Genomic DNA, 4884 nt, shown 5'->3' with positions numbered 1-4884 from the left:
TCGTCGAAGCGGCAGTTACAGTCGCCTTTGATGGCCATGTCTCCCAGGTAGCAATGGTGAGTTGGTGGCAACTGGCGCTTTGCTGGCGGCTGCCTTTTAAAGATTGCAGCCAGGTGTGATAGACCAGCGGGGTGATGGTAGGCAGGTGAATGAGAGCCTGGTCGCCCTGGAAGAGGCGTGTTTCATGGGAGTGAATGAATGAGGTGGGCTCAGGACGATATGGCGTCAAAACCTGCCATTTTCATTGGCGGGTAGGACTCCATTTTACACACCCGGTACTGCATTTAGTGCAATTCTGCGAAAATTCCACCCGTAGTCTATTTCAAACGCAAGGCTGCAAATAACACTCATGGATTTCCAAGAAAATGAGAAAAAGCTACTGGTTTGATCAGGTTTATTCCTTCCATAGTTTTAAGATGATCTCAATCATAGACTCCCAACCCCCTCTCCACATTCTTGAAGGTAAATCTAATGAGTAACGACAGATCTAAGTTTCCTTTGATTCGTTTCCTTTTTAAAAGTAGCGAGACTGCTGGAATTTGATTGTATAGATGTTTTTTTTTTGTAGGTGAAACATGAAAAAAGGATAAGATGTGAAAGCTGGCATATTAGAAAAGCTTGGATCCTATCAACTGGGAAGGGAAAAGAAAAAGCAAGGGCTTGACAGCATTGGGAGGCTCCAGCAATGGTTTGTGAAAAATGGGAATGGAAAGGTGAAGGGTATATACATGTGTGTTATGCATAGGCTTGCTATACAGAACAATTTTTTTAGTGACATATTGGGTATACCATTCTGAGCTGAAGACTGTTTTGATGAAAGACACATATGGAGTCATTTTTTTTTCTTTCCAGATGCTGAGTGACTTGCTGTGTATTTCCAGCAGTGTTTCAATTTCAGCTTTCCAGAATAGTTTTTCTTTTACTCTTTGTGGTAAATGAATCACTTGCATTTTCTAATCATCACCAAAAGAGATACTTAGAGCCTTTGCTTTCAAAATTTAATTAGTTTTAAAGGAAATTGAAATGAGGATGGGAAAAGAAAACACAACTTAGTTTTTCTGCCCCAAACCCACCCACAATCTGGATGCATTTCTAGGGAATGGGACTTTTGCACACTATGGAAACAAAACCCTGAGCTGGCTGCCTTTCTTGCTTCTACCAAAAAAAATACATGCAGAGTTCTGATCTAACAGGCCTGCTGCAGTTTGTGCTGCCTGCAAATCAACTCACCAGGTCATGAAATGCAAGCACTTGCACAGATCCTGTCAATTTTTTTCCTTCACTTTCCACATGCAAGAGACATGGGCTAAACAAGACAGTTTACATCCAATTAGTGTGTGTAGTTCCCTTGTGTACACTGCTTGCATCATCCATCTCTGCATGTGAATGGATGTATTCTACACTGAAAAAGCTGACTGGGAGGCAATGGGGTGGGGGTGTTGGGATTATATATAAAAGGTACACAAGAGCAGGAACAAGTACAATTCCCAATTCATGTGCATTTCACCCTCCCACACGTTAGTACTTTGACTACTATATTTCCTATCTGTTGACAAAACACAGGTGATAATTACAGGCTTTATTTGATATAAATATAACGGTTTGAAAAAGCTCAATTAGGAAGACATTTTCAGATTATGCTTTAAAATTTATAAAGTATCTAGTAATAAGAATTTGATATCCACAGCGTTGTCATTTTCCATTTCTCTCATACAGGCACATTTAACTCAATTTTACCTGAAAAAAGTTTCTTAAATTTATCCTTGGGTTTTTTCCAAATAATTTTCAGGAGTCAAATAGTATTTTGTTAAAGACAAAGAAACATTGTTACTTATTTATCTAAATGCTATGGATGCACCCTCTGAATTTGTGCAGGCTGCGTATAAGCTCAAGTTGCAGAGCCTACCTTCAGCTAACAAAACCATCAGCATGGGCAAAAATATCAAGTCCAATCCACAGCTCTTAGGAGGTCAGGCCTTCAAGTAAAGATTTTAATGCAGTTACCAGGCTATGGTAAAATACTTCTGCTTTTTGTTTGATATCTTATTTTGGATATTAGGTATTTCAACATAAAAAAGCAGATATTTTAAAAAATAAATAATTGAATGATTTAAATTCATTTCATTAACAAACCATTACAACCACGTACATGGGAAAATGCTAATATTTAAATGTTCAACACCAATCATGAACAGGAAGGTAGGTTTGCGGACATATGCAGATTTTAATATAGATGTTATAACTCAAAAGTTTAATTCAAACAATAGTTTTACCTCTACCTTATCGACACTGTTCATTCTTTCAAAGACTCTTGACAAGTTATATCTATCAATCTTTCTTCATTTAGTCCTGTAAGACTTGGAACCACTCTTCTCTGAATATTTTTCAATATATATTTTTTGAGGAAAGGTGATCCAAACAGTATACTATACTCCAGGACCTATTTCACTAATGACAAATTCAACATTCAATAGCTGAGTTTCCTCTGCTACTACCTATTAAATTTCTTCTCATTGCTATAGCAAATTACATCAAAGCTGGCAAATGGAAACTATCAGTGTTTGGACTTCAAAACAACTGGCAGAATTGTACTTAGTAAAACAAGCACCAGGAACAATATAAACAAAACACTGTAGCTAGACTTAAACATTCGAGTGGAAAGTTTTGCAGGAATTCATGTTGAAGTTGACTGATAGCTAAATAGTCTCAAACAAACCATTGTGGACAAGGTCCTATGGCGCAAGAGGAGGATAAACTACTCAAGAAAAATGTTATAGCTCCCAGCTGATGGCTGGATACCTGCAGGCAAAGGCTGACAGGTGAATGAAAGTTTTAAATAATTAGCAGCACATTTTGGAAAGGTCACTTAATTGAAGCATAAACCTCAAGCAAGTTGAGTAGCACCAGGGATAGGAGATAGAATAATTAAGCTGAGAGGATCAGAGGTCAAGTGGGAAGAATCAACTAGAAGTATAAGTGATAGTAAGTTTGACAATAAGTGATCTATATTGTGATAAAGGTGTGCAACAGTAGTAGTTTAAAAAAAAACAAAGGGTGAAATGTACAGGTCATGTGAAATGTGAAGAGGGGTGCAGTGAATGCAAAACTTTTAACTCATGCTAGTAAAAGTGTACACACAAAAAGCCTTTGCAGCAAAACAACTCTTGAATAAAAATTCCCAGTATTTAATATATCTTTGTGCATATGTGGAACATTATAACAAACTGCTGATCCTGTTTAAACAGTTTAGTATGGAGGGAAAACTATGACATGACGCTTTTAACAGGACTAACTAATTTATTGGACAGCACTGCAGGAGTTGGAACTTCAAAACTAAGTTATAAAATTTGTGAGATATGAGCCCAATTGAATCAGCTCATCTTTGAACATACAACCATTCACATTCAAATTTGTCAGACATGAGATCTGAAAGGTTCAATAATCATTTTGTCTATTAAAAATATTTTTCAAATATCTAATTATTTGCCAGGTGATGATGGTGGGGGGTGGGGGAGAGAAGACAGATGTAGGGAAGTTGGGGAATGAGAGCTACCATTAACTAGAGTGGCTTCAGTCTATTCACATATGAATTTCTTTATTCCGTCTGAATAATATTTTTGGTATAAAAATATAAAAGTAAAAATAGTGCAAAGTATTTTGGTAATGAGATGGGAGAATTCACTAGTTTAAATCAGTAGACTGTTAAAGACTACATAATAAGTATTGAACATCTCAGCATCTAAACAATGATTTTTCATCAATTAAGCCTTTTAAAATTATTTTAACATTTATTGTTCATGTCCTCCTTCATTCCCAGTTGAGGTGTTACCAAAACTTTGCCAATGCTACTCTATAAACAGCCCTCAAACAAGTATAAAAACAATGAGGGGTGGCTTTATCCAGTTACTGGTTCTACAATATTGTGGTACTATCCTAGTGTATACTTTGCATTTGGATAATCAGATGTTGGTATGAATCAACTGTAGTGGAATGGATGGTACATCAACTGCAATACAATTCTTTTTGGGGTTGGGGATGGGGGAGGGGAGGCAAAACCAAAAAGAAAGTGACAGCAATAGTGAGGGTCTGGGTGAATTAGCAATCGACCCAATACTAACTGGATGTTTGGTTTGAATCCCAAAAATAACAGGATGAGCAATTTCTCCATCTACTGGAAGCATTCAACATGTAAGTGAATTTTGGGCAGCCTCAGCTCAATTCCTGTTGGACATGAGCTCATAGTTTGGTACTAACCTTGCTCAGAAAAAAAATCACAAAAACATAGCTTGTAAAAGAAATAGAAATTTGACATTTTTTTCCCCAAAGGCAAGAGCCACAAAAGGGGAGCACTGCTCTTCATTATGTCAGTTTAAAATTAAATTGTGTTTGACATTGATACTGGGAGTAAAATATAGATGAGTTTCATTACTTATTACTGACAACCTTCAACCTGAACATGAAAGTTGACCACAGGTACATAAATCTCAATTATAAAATAAACAGATTCTCTGAAGAAACTTGAAGTATTTGACAGATACTCAAAGGAATCCCTCTGACCCCTATCAAGTTTGCATTATTCTTTGAATTAGTTGTGCAAATGAAGCTTTTTAAAAAAATAAAACTAAGGTGGTATTCAGTAAACTTATTCATACTTACCTGTAGTCTCCCTTAACTTAAAAAGAATAGGGACAATGTTACCTTGGAACTTAAGCAGAGGAACTTGAATTTAAGAACTGTTTAGACAATAGTAACTCCAGGTAGGGATAAAGAAATAGAAAAACCAAACTCAACTTATAAACTACTAGAAAAGTGAAATTGCAGTTTTGATAGAAGCTCCATGATGTGGTGCAGAGGAAATGCAATTACATACTAATACAATATGGC

Source organism: Cetorhinus maximus, chromosome 4 (assembly GCF_964194155.1).
Source record: "Cetorhinus maximus chromosome 4, sCetMax3.hap1.1, whole genome shotgun sequence".
NCBI lineage: Eukaryota > Metazoa > Chordata > Chondrichthyes > Lamniformes > Cetorhinidae > Cetorhinus > Cetorhinus maximus.
This window is presented reverse-complemented; position numbering follows the sequence as displayed.